Raw genomic sequence first — 25,786 nt, 5'->3', positions numbered from 1 at the left:
CAACCCCAAAAAAGCTGGATCTCAGGAAACCGTACCAAAAGCAAAGGAAGAGGAACCCTTCCCTGAAGCACTGATGTCACCTCTGGCAGGGGCAGAAGCCAGGTCTCACTTGCCAGAGGTGAAATCCTAGCCCTAATGAAGTCAATAGCAAGACTCCCAAGAGACACTCATGGGATCAGGATTTCATCCCAGGAATGTCTCCACAGCATTCCTATAAAATAGGCTGCTTAATGGGATATCCTAAAGCAGGGGTCGGCAATCTTTCAGAAGTGGTGTGCCGAGTCTTCATTTGTTCACTCTAATTTAAGGTTTTGCGTGCCAGTAATACATTTTAACGTTTTTAGAAGGTCTCTTTCTATAAGTCTATAATATATAACTAAACTATTGCTGTATGTAAAGTAAATAAGGTTTTTAAAATGTTTAAGAAGCTTCATTTAAAATTAAATTAAAATGCAGAGCCCCCCGGACTAGTGGCCAGGACTCAGGCAGTGTGAGTGCCACTGAAAATCAGACCACGTGCCACCTTTGGCACACGTGCCATAGATTGCCTACCCCTGTCCTAAAGGATGTCCCACTTACTGAACCAAAATTGAACAGCTTGATCTATTAGCTTATCCATTAACAGCATTAACCTGAGAATTATCTGTGAGAACCCCACTCCCATGTGAAATATTTAAACCATAAAAATAGAAAAAAATACACTCTTTCTTAACTGTATTAATTGTGTGACAGAACACAGTCCTATAAACCATTACAAAACCAATCGACCGCAATGAACTCACTCAAAGCTTTTTGAAGGATTTAATTGTACTAACCAATTAGCTTCTGATCCTGGGGGAAAAAAACAACACACACAACCCAGTTTTGCAAATTAAATTGCAGAAATTTATAATGCAATATTAGTCCTCAGTTTCCTGTTCATTTCCATCCATACTTGGCTTGAAAAAATATGAACGTAATAAAAATGGAACTAGGAAGCATTAATACTGCCTGCTAACAACTAAGTGTAGGTAAATGAGCATAAAAACCAGCATTTATACCATGCCATTTAAAATGTGACACAAATCAATAAAAGCAAAATCTTTAAAGATCCTCCACCTTAGCTTATTCCCTGATACATAGAGAAGTCTACCAAGAGAGAAATGGAATATATGAGAGTGTGATCTCCTATTATATCTTTATAGAATTAATTTGGGATGGTTGCATTACTCATGGCTGGCAAAGCCACAAATGAGTTATGCAAGTCATCACAAACTGGTGTAGATTAATGCTTGTTCTAACAGATATTCAGTATATGTCACATGTTATGGGGGAGTAGGAGCCCACAACTGCAGGAATGGTTAAGGGAGTTAAATCTTTTTATAGGAACTACAGAAATAATTTAGACGTCTATACAATTTAGTGATAATATCCTTCCTATAGGATGTTTAACCATTCCCATTTTGCATAGGACTGCCCATATGGAAAAAAGTCTCTCAGAATTTAATAGGGGTCTTTAGAAATATTGTGTGCCCATACATACAACCAAACTATCTTCATGCTTAGTTTGCCAATTAAGTTCATGAATCATGACTTCCTCCTCAGCAGGCTGTGCAGTATTTGCAGTATTCCAATATCCACATGGATCTCCCAATATTTTTCAGAGAATACAGTGGCTTACTTTTCAAAAGGTTCCCATTTCTATTTGTCTGTTCGTGTTTTCAGTTCCTTAGCACTGGAATGAACTGGATTGGTTTTGGAAAAAAAAAACAAAAAACAAAAAACACAGAGCATAAATGCCTGGAGGAAGCTGTTACTTATCAGAGCCTCTGTAGCCAATTATTCATTAAAATTGCTCATGCTTGCAACAAAGAAAACAAACACCTGTAAAAGCCTTTCCAAATCATCATTGTTCCACAGGAGATGAAGGACTTCTGAGCAGACTGGAGAATGATGGGTGCACTAAACAAATTAGACATTAGTCCTTATTCAGTAAATTTAATAGAAATGAGCTTAGAAGTTTGGCTTTTTTATATATATATTATGGACGACAGATAGCGTACATAGCATTTGACCACACCACAGAAATCTCGTCTCCCCAGTTCTAGTTTACACTTTAATTGAACAAAGAATGTAGTACAACTCATTTTAAAGAATCCATCTATTATGCCCATTTTGATCAATATCAGCACATTTATACATTGCAAGAGGAAGAATTACATTAGGTTTCACTGTGACTGTGACCTAAAATGAAATCAGAGGGATTCTTAAAACTGGGGCCACTTTAGAACTGCAAGTGGTGATTCTGAAATTTTAGGTCTGCTCCATAAAGTTTCCTGTTTCTATGTGCATGTGACAGGCTCACTGTTTAACGTGCATTAGGGTCAGCAGCATCCTCCCTAGAGCTAAATACACTATGCACCGGAACTGCTACTAAATGCTCATTTGACATTTATAAAATGGTTTTTCTGAGTCTGGGCAGTTGCTGGTTCTTTAGATCTGGCTCTGCAGAAGGAATGATAAGAAATTATAGTGCTCTATATGCTTCCTAATCATTGGGTTTTACCTTGGAAAATACACTTAGCCGACAAGAGAGGAAGAAGTGGTCATGTATGTTGTTCTGCTCTTTTAATTCTCCCTGAACAGCATTTGGCAATCTCACCCCACCAGCAGCCACATTATTTATTGTTAACTTTTCATCGTGCTTTAAACATCTCACTGCATTATAAAAAGCAAGTAAAATATTTATGATGGTAGCCACTAATGTTGGACAGCCACTGCTGTATCCTTGGCCCTTACTTTTTGGAGAAAAGAGAGGGTCAGACTCTTTAAATCAAATCGTGTATTTAAGAATTGTAATATGGTACAGTTTTTACACAGCCTCAGAATCCCTTCCTCCCACCCTTCTTACTGGAATAAGTTCTGTCACCTGTTTGCTGAAGACGTCAGAGAGTATAGCCTTTCTCTAGACCAATGGTTCTCAAACTGTGGGTCGGGACCTTGTTTTAATGGGGTTGCCAGGGCCGTCTTAAACTTGCTGGGGCCCAGGGCCAAACCCTGAGCCTCACCTCCAGAGCTGAAGCTGAAGCCCTGGCTTTGGCCTCCCCTACCCCACCCCAGGCGGTGGGGCTTAGGCTTTGGCCTTGCCCTCTCCACCCTCCCCCCATCTGGAGCAGTGGGGCTCAGGCTTTGATTGCCCCTCCTGGGATCATGTAGTATTTTTTGTTGTCAGAAGGGGGTTGCCGTACAACGAAGTTTGAGAACCACTGCTCTACACAGCAGCATGAAACTGGCCATAGAATGAAGCAAGACTTAAGAAACCAGGGGAGGAAAACATTCAGGGCAAAGGAAGGAGCAAGATAAACTGCCTCATCCCCACAAATGTAGCATAAACGGAAAGGGGGAGAGGATGAATCCCCCAGTCTGAGTAGGGCTATCTTGGGAAATGGCAGAGTGAATATATTGTAGCAAGTCTTCAAAGTGTTCATATCCCTTTGCCACCAGAGAGGTGGGTGGGGCATATACCTAGCCAGATAGCTGGTTTTCACATGCCCGTGGTCTCCTTCCTCTCTATAGCAGAGAGTTTTCCTTACAAGTGTGGTGAAATTAGGGAGGAAGTTTGTCCTCATCCCCTTCTGCATGGCAATCAGGTCAGGAAAGAGGCACCCATGTCTTCTGCCTCCACCCCATGAAAAATTAAAATAAAACTAAGAAATGGACCTATATTGGTCCACAATACCTCTAAATAGGCCAGGAGGAAATAATGCTAATGCTTCAACATAGGTTTGTAGTTCAAAGTAGATACTCATTCTTAGACTCATAGCTGACTCATAGAAGATTAGCGTTGGAAGAGCGCTCAGGGGGTCATCTAGTCGAACCCCCTGATTAAAGCAGGACCAACCCCAACTAAATCAATCAGGGCAGCCCAGAGGATTCAGGGGGCCTGGGGTCTTTGGCAGTGGGGGGCCCCCGCTTCGGCGGTAATTCAGCAGCGGCAGAGGGTCCTTCCGCTCCGGGACCCGCCGCCGAAGTGCCCCGAAGACCCGCAGCGGAAGGCCCTCCTGCCGCTGAAGACCCAGAATGGAAGCAGCTCTGGGGGACCGGGCCCCGCAGCGAGTGAAGGACACTTGCCCCCCCGGCGGCCCTGAAATCAATTATGCTTTGGAGTGAAATATGCAATCTACCTGGCAGAGAAGGCTTTCAGGTTAGGACCTGTACCTAGTTGACGTGGCTGTTCCAGTCAGTAAACTAGGTACTGTACTATATGAACTATACAGTGTTTCCCTGCTGGAGATGTGATCAGCTTCATAACTAATGTTCAGCGAACACTGAGGAAGCAGCTTTGTTGGAGAGACAGCACATGATAAACTGAACAGGCACCCAGCTCAGACTGAGTCTGCTCAGGCTTGTAGGAACACCAGTGGACATAGCATCATAGAATATTAGGATTGGAAGAGACCTCAGGAGGTCATCTAGTCCAACCCCCTGCTCAAAGCAGGACCAACACCAAACTAAATCACCATCATAAATCACATGCTCAAAAGCTTAAACATGATTAACACAGTAAAGTTACATCATCCATGAACTATAGCTGGTCAGAAGTTTCCCACTTTCCTCTTCCCCCTGGCTGGAAATGGAAACTTTGTGGTTTAAAAACAAAAACAAAAAACACACATGTACACTTTTGCTGAAATCCAAAACATTTCAATTTGGAAATATTGCTGCTGTATTTCATGGGAGCTGTAGTGCCTTATGCCACTGGTTGAACTGCACCTCCCATGAAGTCCCATAGTCTCCATTTTTGATAGGAGGATGGTACATTATGGGAGTCCCATGGCACAGCATGAGGAATGAAGTCCAATTGAGGAGCCATGCTCATGCAAGACAACCAAACTACAGTTCTCATTAGGCACTATGGCAGCAAGTCTGACTCGAAATATTTTGGTTTTCAAGTGAAATATTTAAGTTGAGAGGTATTTGGTCTTCAGGTCAGGGCCGGCTTTTTTTGCTTGGGGTGGCAAAATACTTGGAGCCAGCCCTGCTTCAGGTTGCTTTTTTTTGACAAGAATTCTGCAGAAAGCAGAAATTTAATGAAAATTTTTCTTTAGCTGAAATCAGTTGATAAACTTTTGATCAGCCCTATCACTGATATAGTCACTGGCAGTGACCTGATACCTATCCTTGCAGAAGCTCACCTCCTATTAAAATGTAGTTAAATACAATCTGTGGGATCTGTTCCATTATCTGCTGCGACAGGGTGTTTCACTTCATAGCACCAGGCTCTAACAGGAAGAGAAATACTTAGTATTTAAACAGACTAACACCTAGTGGAAATCCTTGAGATAGTGACTTGATAATTCAGACTTTATAGCAATTTATGAAACAGGTAAGGTCCAGCAATACAAAACAGCTTCCCCCCAAGCAGCATCAGCAGATGGATCCAGGAATTTCAAGGCAATAGCATGGTACACTATTGAACAATGTTTTCTAGTTGCCATTGTGAACATTATAAATTAAGAAATAAGGCACAGAACAGGCTTGCAACTTGCACATTCATTCTTGAAAGCTTGAACTATACACTCTTCAAGCTGGAGAACCACCGCAATCTGTTGTTGCTCTACAGTTATTCATTGAAGTGCATCAGGGTAAAACTTCAAAAAGAGATTTTGCTGTATTGTAGCTTTTGGTCTACAAAGCTAAATAACTTCCTACAGAGTCTGTACTCATGCTGTGTACTGTGACTAAAATAGATTAAATTTCATCCTTAGATAACACATTCTTGCCATGCAGAATTATAGCTCTAATGTGGTTAAAATGCAACAAAGCCAGCCCATGTTCAATCTTTATGTAAGATTTAAATTGTATTTAAGCAAACCACCATTCATTAGTACTTTTTAAAATAAAGTATAAATAAATATATAGTCTAAATCAGATGCATTTGTAACAGGAAAAATCTATTTTTATTATGGCTCCAAAATGGATTCTATCTTCTCTCTCATGTTTGAGCAAATGGATTGTGCCCAGAGTATCTATAAGAAATAATCCCTAACTGTCTCAAATCCAGTAGACATTAACTGTAGCCCTCAAGAGGGCATCTTCTGCTAGACAATCAATATCATAGAACAATTTCTATCAGCAAGCAGAATGGGTGAGAAGACTCCTCCCAGAGTAACGTCAACATTGTTTATCAGTCGGGTGAGGGGCACTATTAGAGCAGATAGATCATCAACTGAGCCCCAGAGACCAAGCATGTAACTTTTGACTATATTTGAACTTCATAAACGCAGATAGCAAAAGTTTGAGTTACTAGTACACTCAGATGGCATGCATAGTTGATTGGCAATGAACCATTAAGCCCGTTGGCCTTATTCCCAAACTATTCACATGATTTAGTTAACACAATTTAGTTTACTCTTTAATGTTCTCCTAATTTTCCTTTCCCTAGTCCAGTGTCCCTCCCTTAAAAAACATCCTGAAAGAAATCTTTCCTGAGCCCCCTCTTCTGGCCTTCAAACAACACACCAATCTCTCCACGCTCATCATCAGACCCGGACACCAACTCAAAGTGGCACCAGACCCTGCCAGAACAGATGCAAGTCCTGCAGACATATCTCCACAGCTACAATGATCAACCCTCCCCACAACACACCTGTGGGTCCTACACATGCCTATCACAACATGTGGTGACCTCATCTAGTGCACTAAATGCCCCAATAGCAACTACATCAGTGAAATGAGACAATTACTATGCTCTTGAATGAACTCACAGAAAAATGACAGACAATAACATCTCGTCCACAGGTTATGTGGTAGAACACTTTTCACAAACCCATCACTCTATATCTGACATTTCAGTCTTCTTCCTCAAGGGAAAACCTGCACAAAATTTTCAAAAGATGAGCCTGGGAGTTTAAATTCATAACTTTGCTGCACTCTAAAAATCATGGACTAAATAGACACACTGGATTTATGGCTTATTACAATCTATAACCCACTAATGTCCCCCCCCCACTCCCCATCTACTGCCCCCCCTCCACCCTGACTGGAGGAGTGTTAATGGACTGCTTCACCTTGAATGGTACCTTAACTATTTCTGCTAAACAATCTGGTCCACCCTTTATTTAGCTGTGACACTTCTTCAGGTCTGGAAAACCCATCCAGAGCTCTATGTAAGCGCAAATGCTTCTCTCTCTCTCTCTCTTTAATATCTCCCATTAGAGTCTTTTGTTTTCTGTAGCTGTGAGGAAACACAGTATGCTCTGAAGGTCAATAGACTGGGGCCATTTTGGACAAAGTGGAGAGTCAGTTCCAAAGGCTTGGGTCCTATTTATCTTTTACCACGGAGACTCCAACTGTGGTACCTCTGCTGATTGCAACTATGGCAGCCTGGAGAAGTGTGGGCTTTTTGGCAAGGAGGTCCCAGGCCATTCTAAAGCTATACTTGTCAAAACCACCACCTTGTACTCTATTCACTGCTTACAATAGTTTAGTTCATTAAATGGGGAAAAATATTCACGGGGGGTAATTTGATATTAGGTGGGTAGATGATTAATCCATGATTACATGCTGGTTATCGTCACTCAACTATACTGTACTGCCATTATAAATGCATTTAGTCACTATTGTGCTGTTGGTACTTCACTGAATCTTAATATAGGATCAATACTGAAAATACTCCTAATAAGGAGGCTATGATTTTTTTTTCCCTGCAGAAAGTTCAAATCCAATGTTAGCTGTTGGGCTAATACCCATTCTCTGCAACCTAAGTCTGAAGCACACCTGCAATACTGCAGTCAGTGAAGTTCACCAAATCAAATAGATTTCTCAAATCACCCAACTAGGGGAAAACCCTGAGGTTCTGCTGCTTAGCATGAACACCTACAGAAGAAGCATACCAGGAAGCTCCATTTCTTCTACACGTGATAGAGCTGGGCTCCATGAGTACATTTAGACTACTTCCAAGCAAGCTATACAAATTCCAGCATAGGGAAGGATGTGTGTCAAGTTGGTCTGTAGGTCAAAACACCTCCACAGGGAATGTGAAGGGGGCCTACCCGCATTCCATCCTAGGATACCAGCTGTAAAGGCGGCTAAGGGGCTACTCTGAAAAAGGGCCATGGGCTGTACTGTGGATCCCCACACAACCCTTGGACAGATTCCTTTCACAAAGCTCATTTACACACACACACAGCACAAAGCGTGAGTAAGTTTCATCCAGTGAGAAGTGCTGTTCTTTTTAAAAGCTATTTAACCTGCTGGACTTTGGTGGCTGTACAGAGGAGAGTAAAAGATCCCATTATATTTGTTGAAAAGAGCAGAGAATAAGCTTGGCAATCTAGCCAATGTGTGTTCTTTCAATAAAACACGTCCCAATATCCAAGGATGAGTGAGCTATTGTTCAGCTCACATAATGACTGCTGTGTTTGCTCACACAGCCATTGCATTACCATTATTCAACTAATTATTTTTAACATGTTTTGTAGTATTTTGAGCTGTATATATTATTTAACTTGGCCATTCGAAAATAAAAATACACTAGCTATGTTTCACTTACAGGGTATGCATGAGGTCAACATTTAAATAAACTGGTTGAGGTATAGATGTGCTAGTCCCATTTGCATTTTTTAAGCTTTAGCTTTCACAAGCCATCACAGTTTACTGTTTTTTATCAAGCGCCAAGCACTCCCACACCCCTTTTCTTCAATTTGAAAACCAAAAGTATACATCACCATTTTACCAGTATTATGATTTTCTATACCACCATTCAAATCCATATGAAAATCTCTATATTATAAAGGCGATTTTTCATAAAAGCACAGAATATAAAGTGGATTATATAGTTACTCACCTAGACTTATTTCCTACAGATTAAGTTGGGGGTCTACACTAAAGTAGCTAATAATGTTTCTCAGAGGATAAGCAATACAACTGTCCTTATTTTTCTGTAGTTGCCTTTTAAAACACTTCATTTGTTTTATTTCTTTGCATATCATTTCTCCTGATTTTACAATGATGTTTTTGCTTAGGATCTCCCTTTTTTCCTCTTGCATTTTTCCTTTATTAGAGTTCCCTGGAACTCCCTGGAACTCCATTTTCAAATCATTATCATTTTTTTCTTTGTCTTTATATTTTTAGTAATGAACTTTGTACTCTGCCTTGAACTGTGCCCTGAACCAATTTTCACAATATATGACTGTTGTATTTGTGCACTATGTAAAACAGAATTTAAACTTCTCTTATAGTGTTCTTATTATTGAAGATGTTAAATCCCTATTTTTGGAATTATGCTCTTGGATTTTAGTTTATGAATTCAGTATATAAAGGTCAGCAACTGTCTCCAGAATAATCTCAGGACATCTCAAAGCTTTTAGTTTAGAAAGCCATCAGGAACTTTTAAAGCCCAGAATAAATAAATTTGACAACTGCTGTTTACCCAATTCTCACAAGTACATCAAAATCAAAGTCAAATTTATAAAAGGCACATTCAAATGGTTTCATTCACTGGAGAGCTATGCTATAGGTAAGCAATTACAGTTTGCGGGCAACAGCCAGAGTAGGTTTTGCATTTGTTACATTTTATTGTAAAATATCTGGTTACCTTTACACTTTCCATTCTAGTTAACTAAAACCTGTAGGATAAATATGCTTCCCTTATTTTCAAGAACTACTGTATGCTAAGGACCTGATACAGACAGTTTACTGAAGCTAATGAATAAAAAAATTCCATTGACTTTAAATAACTAGATCAGGCCCACAGTTCCTTGGTGATACTGTGTACAAAGCTTTTGAAAGCAGAAGTACTTCACTTCACAACCTACACTGGGGAAAATATCCCTCATCCCTGTAATGAGATACCAGGATTCAGAGAGGTCGCAGCCAGCTGCCCATAAAACCAGTTACTTCTTCCAGAGAAGCGAAGCTCTAAACCGAATCCTCTTAATGTAGTGGTGTCTGTGGGTTCCTGTGTGTGTAGAATAGGTGGATGAGAGTTCCTATTCCCTTTAGCTTGTCTGGATTTGAGGCAACTGTGGTGAATTAATTGTCAGCTATTCTGGACAGGTGGCCACTATAATGGAACCTAGAAAAAGAACCTTTTGGTCTTGGAATGACAGAGGGCATGAACCCCTGAGAAGTACAAGATGTTTTATACTGAGAGAGAAGTCCTCCTTATTCAGCTCTGAAACGGTGATTAAAATCAGTGAATCTAGAGTACCATGCCAAATTGGGCTGCAATGTGTGAAATCACCCTCATTTCCCCCTCAACTATAAACAGCAGGGTAAAGAGAGCAAACTGCACAATCTGTCAATCATTTTATTTATAGTCTATTAGGAAGCTATTTTTTACATCCACAAAGAAATCACTACATTAAAACTATCATGATACTTAGCATTTATATTGCACTTGGATATTCAAAGCACAGTACAGACATCAAGATCAGGATCCTCAGCTGGTGTGAACTGGGAATTGATTCCATAGAGCTATACTGATGTATATGAGCTGAGGATCTGCCCTATGTAATAAATGCTTACAGCATCACTGTAAGATATCAACCTATTATAGTCACTGTATGGGTGCAGAAACAGAGAAAGGCAAAGGGGAGTTAGTCAAGAGCAGAGGCCTGCCACTCAAAAAGAAGGGGAAGATGAAGAGCGTATCACAAATGGCATAAGCTCCACAGAAGCACACACCAGTGCGTGACTGAGCCAGGATTACATGGTAGGAAGAAAAATCCATAAACTGTACTTATTTCTTCAGAACATTGTCTCAATCCTTCAATATACAGTTTGAATTAAATTTGAGGGGGGAATAATTTCTGCTGGAAATCAAATCTGCACACAAGAATCAAATCATTTACAAATTATGAAAAAAGATGTCTCCACCATACAATATGGATAAATTACTAGGAGATACAAGTTAGATTTGTGTCATTGCCCACCCAAGCAGCCAATAGCATACCTAGGAGGGCAGTATCTGACATCCACCATCTGTTTACAGGGTTATTTTTTCAACATGAAAACTTCCCCCTATCCTGGGCGGGCAGGGGGGAGGGAGACAAGGACCCCAGGTGATGAGGAGGCAGGGGGGAGAAAGGAAGGATCTTGATGCTTCCATCACTTCCCTATTAAATCTTGAAATTAGTTTCAGTTTTCCTTTACAGATTGAAATTAGAACCCAATGCTTGTGTAAAATACTACAGAATGAAACTGAAGCTCAAAAATGAGAGTAACACAGAAGCCCTCTAAAAATAAACCAGAACAAAAATGATGGGTTGAGGAGGGATTTAATACCCCTGCCCACACATATGCAAAACATGGCTTTTTAACATCCCTTTTCTTGAGGGCAGCCAACACTGCAGCTGTGTGCTGCCTGTAGTTCTATATGGGTCAGAAACCTGGACCCTCTTACTGGCAGACTTGAAGCAACTAGAGGCATTCTATATGCGCTGTCAGTGCCAAATCCATAAAGCGGTTCAACTTTGTGCAAAATGCCATAATCTCACAGATCTGGCTTTCCTCTGATCGCTCACTACATTCAAAAGCAATGTTGCAAGATATTCAGTCATGCTGCCAAGATGGACAAGCACATCATGTCCTCAAGCTCTCCACTGATGTGCATGCCTTGACCTGACATCACCCAGGGGGCCACTCCAGAGATTTGTGGATTTGTAGAATTGTGCCATATCTGGAACTTCATTCTACGAAGAGTAGTATAATGCCATCAACTGGCCCAGTCCTCAGTAGACTATGCATGTTTTATTACCATGAAGATGATGTACACCGTAGAAACTTCCTGCAGGTTGTGTAAGTATGTGTCCTGTAAGCCAAAAGCCTAGGTTGCCAACCCTCCAGGATTGCCCAGGAATTAAACGTTAACCTTTAATTAAAGATTATGTCATGCGATGAAGCTTCCAGGAATACGTCCAACCAAAACTGCCAACCCTAATCTTGAGCTGTAGAGACAGGATGATGGAAGCAAGCATTTAAGCTCTGAGTGGCAGCACCAGGATGTGCTTTGTGCAGTCATAGCCCCCGGGGACACTGCTATCACATTCCAAGCTTGCACACAGTTGGCACATACCCACCTAGAGTGGGATCTGCACTGACATACTTGAAGAACAAAAATTATTAGCAGTATAAAGGACTTTCATATGAGGAAAAAAAATATTAGGACAATTTTATTTACAGAAGCGATTAACAGGGAACATGAACCAGTTATATAAAATAGTACAGAGAAAGTCTATTGTCAGTTTCTATATATTCTTCATAATATGAGAAGGAGACATTCAATGCAATTTAGACAACCTAACTAAAGTTGATGAAAGGCAGTAATTTCTAACAGCAGTTAGTCTGTGGAACTCACTGCTACAATATTAGTGAGGCAAAGGCTTAATAGGAATCAAGAATAAGAAGATTCATAATTACACTAGCCAACATACAAAATTTAATTTTCTTGATCACCAAGTAGATCTACCAGCAGACTAGCTCCTAGCTATACATTGCCACAGTATTGGAGTGTACAGCTCCAGATTCCCAAACCAGTGCCCTCACACAACTTACAACATCTAAGATTGGTCAGATGTTGCTCTGTGTGGCTTTCTACCCTAAACATAAACAACGTGCTTTCCTGATGCATACACCTTAAACAAAAGTCGCTTTACAATGTGCATCTCATGCATTGCTTAAGAATGTAACATTGCAGTGTAGACATGCCCTATCAAAAACTCACGTCAGGGCCATGCCAGCTGACTTGGGCTTGTGATAAAGGACTACTTAATTGCGGTGTAGACATTTGGGCTCAGGCCGGAGCCCAGCCTCAGAGGACCTTCCACCTTGCAGGGTGCTACAGCCCAGGCCCTCGCCTGAGCCCAAAACATCTACATCACAGCTAAACAGCCCCTTATCCCGAGCCCTGCGAGCCTGAGTCAGCTGGCACAGCCCAGCTGTGGGTTTTTAATTGTAGTGAAGACATACATGTAGACTTCTCTACATTCTATAAGCCTTTCCCCGGGTCTAGGTTGCATTGCATCAAATTTTAGTCCCTATTAAACATTTAACCATAGCTGACTTGCAGCTAAGCATAGTCAATGCCCCCAATCCATTCGCATAATACAAGTATGTGTTTTATTAAAAGTCACATTATAGTCTTGTTATTTTAAGCAACTCCTATGTTTATAAATCACTGTTTTCATTGTACTCACTGCCCTTATTGATTTTAAAAAAATTTAATAGCAGTATTAAATTTTCAGATGCCCCAATCATTTTGGAGAGAAAAATTGAGGATGTGAGGCAGAAACAAAAATGTATTTCATGTGGCTTCTCATGTACTTGTGTTGAAAAAATTGTTTTCTAAAATCTTTTATCAGAATCCTAATTAATATAAGCACAAGCAACTTGAAGCTGAACGCTGAATAAAATATTTCATGGCCTTATGTATATAGTATTCTTCTTGATCATAGGGAAATGCTAATAGACTATCTTAAAAGAAAAGCCACATATACAAAACAAACCTATTTACATAGTGATACTGGGTGCCTCAAGTTTAATTGAGACACTTGAAATGAGCCTGGTTTTAGAGAGTGCTGAGCTTCCAAGACCCTCCAAAAACTAGGCATTTAAGATGTTTTGTTAAACCCATTTTAATACTATCAGCAAAGAGTTATCTAAGTCAAGAAAGGTTAACAGAACAAAAGTGACACCAGAGAGTTTCCATGTAAAATCTTCCACATAGGCACAAAAGAAAGGAAGTTAGAGGGAACAACATTAGACGTTCAGGCAAACGTTTCCATAAATCCTGAGCTGCTTCTGCACTATGATTAAACACATAGGCTTCATTCTAATAATGCTGCCAGCTATAGAGAAGGTATTTTATGCTTGTGTCCCTGAGAACTAATCTTCATATTTCATTACAGGTCATCAGATTTTATTAAATTTTTTCTCTCTCAGTACATCCAATGAACTCCCCATTAAAGTCTTACTGTAGTGGCACTATAGGAAAACGGCTGGTTTACTGACATTTAAAAATCATCCAGAACTGAATCAAAAACCATTTAAAATATAAAACCAATGCCATTAACAATGCGGTGGGACAGATGAAGTGCTCCCATTGGATTTGGAAGGGGGTGCAAATGCTCAGTCCTTAGGGTGATCCAATAGGGTTTCAGCTCTTGGGGGAATTGTTATTACAAATCTGTGATCTCTTAGAAATTTTAGTGTTAATATCCTTATGCTAGCCTGGCCACTCTAGCTCCATAGCAATAGTATTAAGAGAATTCATATAGTTCTGCTACAAGAGTACAGACCCCTGTCACTAGAGCTAAAAGAATAACTAATAGCTGTTAGCAATGCAGGAACTAAGGGTATGTCTACACTTACCGTAGACACTGCGGCGATCGATCCACCAAGGGTGGATTTAGTGGGCCTAGTGAAGACCAGCTAAATCAACTGCAGATCACTTTTCTGCCGACTCTGGTATTCCACCGGAATGAGAAGCATAAGGTAAATCAACAGAAGAGTTTCTCCCATGGATCCAGGGTGGTGTAGACACCACAATAAGTCAACCTAAGCTATGTCAACTCTAACTATGTTATTCACGTAGCTGGAGTTGCATAATTTAGGTTGACTTAATCCCATAGTGTAGACCTGCCCTAAGACAACAGGTGAGTGTTTGAGATTCCATCCAGTAGAGGACAGAGGTCTACACCTACACAGTAGCCAGTTCATTATAGTATTTTCTTTATTCCCCCTCCTTTTTTTTCTTCTCTTTAAAAAGCAATATAATTAAGTGGAAAGGAAATATTAACCTGACTTGTGTAGTTAAAATTAAATCTCATGCTTAAATTTATAGCAATGTCGTTTTTTAACATGTAACTCTGAAAGTACAATTTATCAAAACATGCATTGCAGGAAAAATATACAATCATTGGCCTCACTGTGTGAATGGAGTAATAAGTTACTTTAAAAACATATATTGCAGCATTTGCCTAATATTTGCAATATTTCTATTAGTTTTTAAATAAAAAGTTTCAAGATTTTAGCCTCACTCATATTCAAAACACTATTTATAATTGTTTTACATTGCACTTTAGGCCCAGATTCAGGAAGATACCTCACTATGCACTTAACTTTTAGCACAAGTAATCTCATTAATTTTAATGATACTATTCATATGCTTAAAGTTGCATCCAAGCGAAGTACCTCATTGAAGGTGATATTTAAGTCCTTGATTCAATTTAAGTTTGGTGATTTATTCTGCAACAGTCAATTTATCTAAAGAAAATAAGAATCTTTCAAGCACAGAAGTGTACTGCCTTGTCGTCCCCTCAGTTAACATGATCAGTTAATATGCCCATGAACTGGCAGTTCGGGGTGTGAAAGACATAAAAAACTACAGAACAACCTGTACCGCCGCATGCCATTAGCATAGAGCAATAGCGTTTAGAGCAAGAGAGATTTGGAAAGTAGTGATGAAATGTAGCAGCAGAAAAAAAAAATCTAAAACAGATTTTCCACAAAGTACTAAATGCAACTTTAGTCTTGATTTTCAAATCTGTTTTTACAAGTGGAAATTAAACTCACACAGAAGCCAAAATGGCAAATTGCTATAAATTATCAAAAAAAGAGGGCTAAAATCATTTATTTTTTGTTACGTACATGAACCTCCTAAGGAAACGGTTGAGAAAGATGGAGAAGGCTGATTAGCTGAAATCAAAAAAGGGAGCTGTATTTTTTCATGCCAAACGTATTTGCTCTTATGAGATGTCAAATAAAAATCCCTTATTTTTGCATACTTCATGGACTTCTGGAGTATTTTTGCCCTCCCTCCCTTGACTGAATAAAATGAGTCTACAATCCATAATGCTCATGATACAGGTGCATATGACACATCCCCACATACATGTTGGTGCATTCACAAAGAGTGAATAATGACGATCTGATATCTAATGGAGTCTTGAGATTTGATGCTATCTACATTATATCACAGGAAAGAAAACCAGATGACTCGTGCTTCAATAGCCTGAGATACCATACAGTGAATGTATGTCTTACAGGCAGAAATAATTTCTGTAGTTTTATCAGGTTTCGGACAAGATCTCTATAAATCAGAGTTGAAGGTGCACATTGGTTACAGATGTTAAGAAGGATCATGGGTTACACTGGCAAAATAAGTCTGTGCAATATTGGGGAATATACATGGAAGCACAGCATGGACCAGGAATGAGATAGTCTTTCCCTCCCGTCACACATTTCTGGGCACCACAGTAGCCCAATGAGGATATTGGCAGTTTGGAAGAATTCACGGAATAGCAAAAAATAAATAATAATATAGACCTTGTTGGGGTAAAATTGAAAAGAAATACATATTAAGGCTTGGTTAACTGATAAACAAAACCAGTAGAAGCTCTGCTGCATGTGGATGTAAGTGCCTTGATCCCACATACAGCTGAGTGCATACTGCAAATCAAAAACAAACATCCATCTACAAATACTAGTTTGAAACAAATATTTTAGTGTCTCCATTTTATGTCTACTTTCTGCAAACAGCCTAGTGACTCAAACTTTGAGTCTCAAATGCTCATTACACAGTTCTTGAACAAGATGCATCACAATTATTTGCAAAATATCTGCAAAAAAATTTAAAATTATGAATAAATGCAAGAAAGTTTGCATAAAAGTGTACACACACATTTGCCAACAGAAAGAGGTAAAATGCATGTAATGAAGTACTCATGAATTATTCACCCAGGTCCAGACCCATGGAAAAACATGGGCACCATCCATAAACATGGAATAAGAAACATGGGACTATGAAAACCAATAATCTGTATAAGTATTTGAATGGTGGGCCAAAGAGTCATAATTAGAATAAAAGGGACAAAATTAAACAAAGAGGAATTTAGACTGAAGACACAGAATAATTGAATGAGGGGCCAAATTATCCACTGGCAAAAGTACTGGAGGATATAGAACATTCTAGCTTGGGCAGAGGGATGGTCTAGATGAACAAAGAGGTTTCCTCCACCTCCCTAGTCTGTTATTTTATTATTATGGTATCCTGAAAGATTAAAGGAATGAGCTGAAGTCAATGGAAACATTTCCATTGACTTCAGTGAGATTTGGATCAAGCCCTAAGAGACTATGGACCACATCCTCAATTAGTGTAAATCAATGCAAGTCCACTAAAGTCAATGGAGCAACACTAACTTACACTATCTGGGGATCTGGCCCTACATTTTTAGAATTACCGGTATCTTTCACGATCTTGACACAAAGGCAACCTACAAATATCTGCAGACTGCCACATCTTGCAAATCTTACTATACATACCTGTATAATCAAAGCAGGAACTATATACACTTTACATCAGAAATAGGCAGAATTATGAATCTCATGATGACAGAATTAATTTGATTTCATCAGTGCAATTAACAAACAACACTGAGTCTTAATATATTCAAGCAGGCTTCAAGTACTTTTCAAATATGCTTTCTCAAGGAAATTTGTCTATCAAGAATAGTCTTACCTTCAAGCACAAGATTAACAGCTCATCCCTTCAATGACCCTTTTGGTGCATGCAGGGATAAAGTGACATGAAGCATGCCCCAAAAGAATAAAAATGCTACTTTTCCAGCACTCTGCCTGCAGACATATTTCATCATCTGTCACAGCAGATAGGCTTCCTTTGGAAGTGAAAACAACCCACTCAAGGGCTTATTACAAGTGCTGAGATCTTTGGTAGACTGCAGAAGAGAAATGAGTGGGGGGAGGCAGTAGCCTGTGGATTTCAAAACAAAGAATTTATGATTCAGAAAATGCTTCAGACAGGGAATATTGCTTAGGTAAGTATGTGAATGTTCAAATGATACCAGAGCTCAGTAACACATTTGACATGTTTACATTTATTTTTATTTTGATCTTTCATGTGCATATTTAAGTTGCGATAACTGTACCTTGGGTGTAAGTAACTATTAATGAAATCCAAGTTTGAGCTATTAATAAACTCATACACTACAGGTTTTTGAACATACAGTATTTTTCAGTATTTCCTACTGCCCAATTACCTTGTTATTTCAATTGACAAAAATCTGATTGCATCGTAGCCAGTTACACAGAAAGAAGTTGAACTCTACTCTTTTTGGTCTTTGGTACCACTGGATATAGACCACTAGCCAAAAAAACAAAAAAAAAACAAAACAAAACAGGTCCTTCAAATCCTTGAACCAAACAAGTCCTCAGTCTAGATGTAAGGATGAATGCTAAAGAGGCAGGCTGCCTACCTTACACAAAGGCAATTTCAAGTTTCTTTCCTCAATGAAATACAAAAAGATAATAGTGCAGATAACTGAACCAAGAGCTTCTTGGGTAAATAATTGGCAGGAATGCATTGGACAGTGAGGAGTTATTTTGTTTGTTGGGAAATCTTCAAACCATTACACAATAATGATAATTAGGACTACAATTTTGTCATGGAGGTCACGGATTCTGTGACTTCCAGAGACCTCTGTGACTTGAGCCTGCAGCGCCTGGGAGCTGCAGGGTCCCCCTATTGCCCGTGGTGGCTGGGAGCCACCACAGGTGGCCAGGGCACCCCAGGAGGGACAGTGGGGGTGCCCCACAGCTGGGAGCCACAGGTGGTGTGAATGCCCTGCAGTTCCCCATTTTGTCATGCATATTTTGAGTAAAAGTCATGGATAGGTCACGGGCTTCCACGAATTTTTCTTCATTGCCCATGACCTGTCCGTGATTTTTACTAAAAATGTGTGACAAAATCTTAGCCTTAATGATAATTGAATAATAGTGTATAAACTAGCCAAGGAACACAATTCATCACCATCTCCTGTTTAACTTTCCTGCTTTTCTTCTTCCATACTGTGCACCATCTCTTCTATAATGCCTACACAACAACATTGCTGGTTTTGGATGGAAGCACTGTCCTATTTGACATTCATCCATATTACTGCTTTCAACAGGTTAACTCGTTTAGTTACTACAGTCAGTAGTGGAAGCATTATATTAAATTGTTGATGTTTATTACGACGAGTTTGTTTTTTGATAAAAGAAATATGAAATGCTGTGTACCCTACATTCTTAAAAAAAAAAAGGTTGAGTTATGTAGAATTGTGGGATTGGTCATTTGGATCCAAAAATGTTCAAAAAACATTAGAAAAGGGGAAAAAATGTCAGTCTCAAATTTGATTGTTAGGTTTGAGAATTAGTTCTCTGAAGAAACCATTAAAATCAGTGTTGTACTATTCTTAAACAAAACAAACAAAAATGACTTTTCCAAAAGGAGAAGGAGCTGGGAATATCACTTTATCCTTATGTGATCTATTTATAGATTGTGACACTCACGATCTTGGCCAATACTATGGTCTGAACCAAGGAACTGCAACTAAATGTCACTTTAGATGTTCCTTTTGGGAATCAGGCACAGAGGGTGATGCATAATACACACTAACTAGTGGGTTACATACTTCCTCTGGAGAGAGGAAACGTCCTGAGCATCTGAGAGCCACAGACCCCTCTAGACAAAACCCCCACTTATATGATGGGTGTCTTTTTTGGCCAACACACAAGGGATTGACCTAGGGACTTCCAGAGTTCAAACCATGTCTTCTAAGCTGAATTTTACCCATCCTGTGCCTCCAGGTAATTTGAAGGAAAAATTCCAAATATCAGGAAAGATTGAGGAAACTTTTGTCTGGTTGGGAATTTAAAAAAAGAAAAAATTGACTGCTTTGGAAGTTAGTAATTCCTCCTTTGGGATGTAGTCTATGTGGAAAGGGCAGGGTAGTTTAAGGTGCATGATGCATTTGGCTCTGTAATCTCTTATGTATATTGCACATGTAGGGGCGGACTCACACCCTCCCTTCCCTCTCCCCAAACATTTAAAAGACACATTGACCAGTAAACCATTCCGCTTTGTTAAACAGAGTTTCATTTCTACTCTCAAAATAAATGTTGAAATAAATCTGGAAATAATAAGTATAGACTAGAATTGAAATGTGTAAAGTATATAAATTAAATAGGTAGTGGAGCATATATATCTAGAAATTTTAGTACTGACTGCTAGCTTTTCTGCATTTCTATTTCCCCAGTTGCCTCTCTATCAGTACAAGCACTGTATCTTTCTAGACACAGCTTATGCATTATGCAGTTCCTAATTATCATGGATTTATTTTTTATTCCAAAACTAATATGAGACATAAAAATCAATCTTTCCTGTCTCATTCTCAAAGGAATTGCATGAAAACTGGTTTAGGCTTCAGCAGTACTGCTTCCAAAACAAGTCCCAGAATTAAATACAGCTAAATATGAAGGTTTAAATATACAAGGCTAAATCATCAGATTACAGTCTACCATGAGTAAGGGGTGGCACAAAGCTGCACTGCTCCAGATGCAGATCAGGGATGCAGTTGTGACCCAGAGTGCCTCTTACATCCAGTGTGGAAGTTACTACAAAGTTCCAAGCAGTTTCATTCTATTTTGTAAAATTCATATTTTGAAGAAGGAAAAAGTGCAAAATCATGCTTAATTTTTCTGGGATACACCAGTAGCAGATTACATACCCTGCAGTGCCATCCCAGCAGTACTGGATCACACAGTGAGAATGGAATCAAGGTATTGCATATTCCATAACCCTACCCACCACCTGCATATCAATGGAAATACCAGCTCCAAAGAGATTGCTGTCCTTCCCCAGGATAGCAACATAGCGGATCCTATCCTATACATAGGAGTCAGGATTCCCTTACCATTCTATGTGGGTACATAGGGCAAGAGACAGTTTTGCCCATATTCTACCCCTCTGTGTGCAAAAATTGATTTAATACATTGAAACTTAAATACATAGAAATTGGCAGCTCTCTCTTCTACAGCAAATGGAACTTACAAAAACAAAAACTGCATGAAGCTTCTCTGTTCAATTAAGCATTAAATTAATGGATTGTTAACATTAAACCATATATACCCAGACAATGCTGAAGCCAAAAAGAAAGCAGATTCTGGGATTCAGTTCCAAAATCTTGCCCTGTGCTACATGAATTGGCTGACGACAGCTGTGAGGGTAGAAACAAGCCAGGATATCCTCAGAATACTCATACCGGGCCTGATCCACAGCCTGAAATCAATAGGTGTATTGCCACTGACTTCCATGAGCTTTCAGTCAGGCTTGCCTGGAGGATGGTTCCCAGCTAGCACATCTGGCAACACCTCCTGGGTTTGCTTATGCAACACTCAAGTCAACAGGCGTGTTGCCACCAATTTCAACAGGAACAAGACATTCTTACAGTGCTGTGGCCTGCACAGTTTCAAGTTGGTAAGCTCCTCTACCCCTTGGACCTTTGTAAAAGTTGTGTGCCAGTGAACTTTAATGGGAAAAGAGATAGACCACGCTGAAAGGAGCGAGTTCAGTGCAATGAATAGTGACAGAAAGATCTGACAATGAAGGAATCAGGAAAAGTTTCTTGAGCTGCTACTATACTGCTCTGTTGCTCCCTACTTTGGCACTCAGAAAAAGTCATCAGATGAGGAAACTCAGCAGACAGAGGGCTAAGAAGTACCTATATCAGGACACAGATTTATTACGGTTATACACATATGCTGCAATCGATAGCATGCACTATGGAGAATGCATGCTGATTCTTCACGGGAGCAGAAGCAAGAGGTGCTACAGAACGTACTTTTCTTGGCCCTCTTAACCATTCTGCTGTGTGAGAGAGTGTATGGATGGATGCACATATTCACTAATTAGAATCATAGTAAGCCCATGATACCAGAAGTCAGTGCTCAAAGTCTGGTGCCAGTGTGCACCTGCTTGATATTTGGCTAGTGCTCCCCTCTTGATGGTGATGGTGTCATGGTTCTGCTACTCCACAGTATCTCCAGTGTAGGGGCAAAGTTAGCAGTAGTAGTTTTGTTGCATGATGAGTTACTGAAGCAGTGGTGGACCTAATATTGAAATCAGAAACTGCAGCTGGAAAAAGCATGAACTGCAGCTGGATACTAATCCTCAATGACAACATGATGGTTGATGTGGACTACAGAGGCTATACTACGATAACCTCACAGCATGCTAGTGGTGTAGGATCGGGGTTATGAACACTGCCTTTATACGGAGAATGATAGAAGTTACTGTTTTGCTAGGCCATTTCGAAGACTGTAAAACGCAATTCCTTCATATTATTTGTCATTTAGATTGTAGTCCAACCCCAAATGTGCTAGGTGCTTTCCAAGACCCAGCCCTTGCCTCCAAAGAGTTAGCTGGTAACAAATGCAGGTGACAATACCTCACATCAAACAAGGCTCAGAGCAGTTTGATACACTGGAATCTACTTATAGCAGGGTAGTTTTGGTTAGGAATAACTTCCACGCGGCTGTTATTTGGACATGAACTGGAGGAAGGCAGTCCATGCTAATAGCAACTGTGGAAGAGATGGCCCATAAGGCTATTGCGCTACTGCTGTGGCTTAGATGATGAATAGCTCTAGAGCCCGTGCATTAAACTGTGACTCATTTTTGCTTCATTAGTAATGAAGTTTCGCTATAGTTCAGTTCACAGAATGATGTGTGTTGCTTATTCACTTTACTTTCCATCATTCAGATATACTTTTAAATATAGAAGGTGCCAAACCATTTTGCCTGAGCAATCAAATCATAGTTCTGTGGCCTGCTTCAAGTTTCCCTTCCTCTCAGTACAGCCAGCAATAGTCGTCTCCTTAGCTAAGGCATTTTTGTCATAAACAGCCATAAGGATACCAGTTAGCAATCCCCATCTTGACTCCAGAAAAAGCTGAAAAACATTTCAAGCAACAAAAAACCTATTAGGAATTATAGTATAGGTACCACTCTTGTATTCCATTCCTGTTCTATCATCTGCTACATTCTTCAGGCTTTAAGAGTCATTAGAAACACCAAAATATCCTTTATGTAATATACTACTTCATACTTCAGTGCATCTGAGTCTGCATGGTAAGGTGACCTGCTAATAGCTTGCTACTTGGCATTTTTTCTGCATCCTGGGCTGATAATTCTCTGTTACATCTCCACAGTAAATCCAGGAATAGGAAAGGAAACCAGTATTGCATTCCATGGAGCACACAGAATTTCTTGCCATCAACTCTGCACAGAATCCAATAAACAAAAGGGTGAACCACAACCAAATACAGTACTATATTGTTTATGCCATATTCCTCTTGCTGCTCAAAGCCTCTAATCTTAAATCCAGAAGATAAAGTCTTCTAGTTTTCATCACATGCTATCTCGAAATCCTGCACAAGTCAAACATCATTACATCTGATAATACACTTCACAATATTTCTCCATGCTAGCATTTCATATTGTATAATTCTGAAAAATCTGTAGCTGATGTTAAATAATCTAGTTAAATGCACTAGTAAACACTGTAGCCTCTCTTGTAAATATTTATCTTTCAGTGCTTCTACTGTAAGTGCTGTCTAGAGATATGCAAAACTGCTTTGGGTTTTCTGTTAGCAGTTTCAAGCTAGACAGCCTGAGGGATATAGGAAAGAGTCTGGGATGCTGGAGGGCAGAAAATTAAATTGGTGGCTGAGTCTGACTGACAGAGAAATAATTTGATGTAGCAAGCAGCAGGTGAAAAAATCACCTTAGGACAGCTATAAACCTATTTAAAGAATAATGGTTGCAAACTTTTGGAGCAAGGGTCTGAGAAGAAGCATCATCTAGTATCTCATTAACACGCCAAGTGATGACCCACAAATAAGGAAAGTGAGAGTTTATTCGTACACACACACACACACACACACACACACACGTTCATACTGACGCATTTCAGTATTTGCATTCTATGAAATCAGGCCAATTATAGAAGTTCTAACCAGTTATCTTCCTTTTAATGTGGTAGTTTCAGTGTAAATCTTGTAAGAGGTATTTTAGCTACTATTATAGTCATGGCTCTGATCTAATTTAGCTAAATGGAACACCCAGTAAAATGTGACAATCGATGTACCTGTAAGAAAAATCCTCACCATGACTGTCAGCAATTTATAGCTGTGGTGCATGAACATTCTGGCTGTCTCCCAAGCACCCCCCTCCCCGACCTGAGGTCACACTGCCTCAGTTTTCTCACTTCTCAGGGCTCTCAAGTAAGCTACCACAGCACACAACTCCTGGGGACTGGATTCATTAACATAAAATAGCTCCCAAAATACAGTTCTCAAAAACTCCCATCCTCATCCAATCTATACTCTAAGTCCCTTCCCACAGGGGGTTTCCCAAGCATCCCTGCCTGCAGCCCTTTTCCCTGCAGGCTCAGCATTCCCTGCTGGAGTCTTATCAGTCTCAGTGCATCCCTCTCTTCTCTAAAGCTTCCTGGTACTCTTTATAGGGGAATCAGTTCCTCTGTACCAGCTGCTTCTACTAATTTAACCCCACACACTATCCCAGGTCTCCTCAGCTCAAGATCTCTTGCCCTTATAGGGACAAAACAGCCAATTACATGGTGATTGTTTTAATTTTAAAACAAACGTTGTAATGTATGGAATAAAGTACTGAAGGGATCTAAGACTTTATTTTTGTAAAGTATTGAGCAATATCAGTGAATGTGTGTGTGCATACAAAAACACCATAGTAATTGCATGTGAAAATAATGATGTCGTACTTGTAAGCATAGATTAGGATCAAATCAAGGACAAAATATGCACTCTGGTAAGCTGCTTTGGCTACGAGTCTCGAGATTTTCCCATGGTCGGGAGATGCTGAGCTATGAAGTGTCAAGAGCATTGATCAGCTAGAAGCTGTTTGTACAACCTTGCACAAGTAAATGACCACATCACTTTTAAAGTAAAATGCTTCTACTGGTATCACTCTTATTTGTTTTGCTCATGAGAATAGCTCTGGCAAAATAAGCTCCCACATATCTAGATTTTGATCAAAACTCAAAGTCTAATTAAATATTAGACTAGTTTGAAGCAGTTCAATAATCTGTTTTTAGTTGTTCAGCAGTAATTTTAAAGACAGGAAGTCACAGATAATTGAGCTGAATATTCAAATTTTTCTCAAGAGGATAAAGACACTTATCCATTACTGGGCTTCCTATTTCCCCATATGATTTCTAGACAAAGAATGAACACTATCTTATCACAGGAGCACCGAAAAGGGAAATATTGAATTTTTTAAAAACCACTGGCAGACTTTTTACATGCTTTAATTATCTAATATAAGTACTTTAAGACAGTGCAGTGAAATATGAGATCTCTGACATGTGGTACTCAGTGCAGCTCTGCATTGAAAAATCATATTATGAAAACTTAAATAGTCTCTGTACCATAATATATGCAATATCTAAATTGCTGTACCTTAAATAATCATAAATGAAAAAGATCTAAATATATCATACCAATTACATTGTCACTCATTTTGTTGTAATTTTATAAGTAATTATCTTTTTTCTCTTGTACATATAACATTTTGTTATTGGAAGAGACTATTTAAACAATGACAGATTATAAAATAAATTGTTCATAGTGACTCAGTTCAAACAGTAATAGTTGTCTTATTTGACTCTTTTTATGTGACACTACTAACCATATGCATGCATTTTCATTTCCATGGAGCTGCTTGAAGCATCAGCGAAGCACTTCTGCAGTTGAAAGAAAAAATTGCCCTCTTCCTCTAACTCCCAATTGTAGTCCAAATAGTCAGAGGATAGGTTAACTGGTGCAACACAGTAGGAATTATTTTTTCATGTGACTTGATTGTTACCAGCATAAATATTAAGTTTCTCAATAGCAGCCCACAGAATAAGCATGGAAAAGGGGGCAAAGCATTA

General features: G+C 39.4%; 1 protein-coding gene across 6 annotated transcripts in view; it reads right to left on the bottom strand.

Moving 5' to 3' along the window:
* The window catches only part of GALNT13 (polypeptide N-acetylgalactosaminyltransferase 13), a 492,985-nt gene that overhangs the window by 199,993 nt on the left and 267,206 nt on the right, over window positions 1-25,786 (bottom strand). The window lies entirely within an intron of this gene.

The sequence above is a fragment of the Mauremys mutica genome, chromosome 10, assembly GCF_020497125.1.
Source record: "Mauremys mutica isolate MM-2020 ecotype Southern chromosome 10, ASM2049712v1, whole genome shotgun sequence".
In the NCBI taxonomy this organism is placed as follows: Eukaryota; Metazoa; Chordata; order Testudines; family Geoemydidae; genus Mauremys; species Mauremys mutica.
This window is presented reverse-complemented; position numbering and strand designations above follow the sequence as displayed.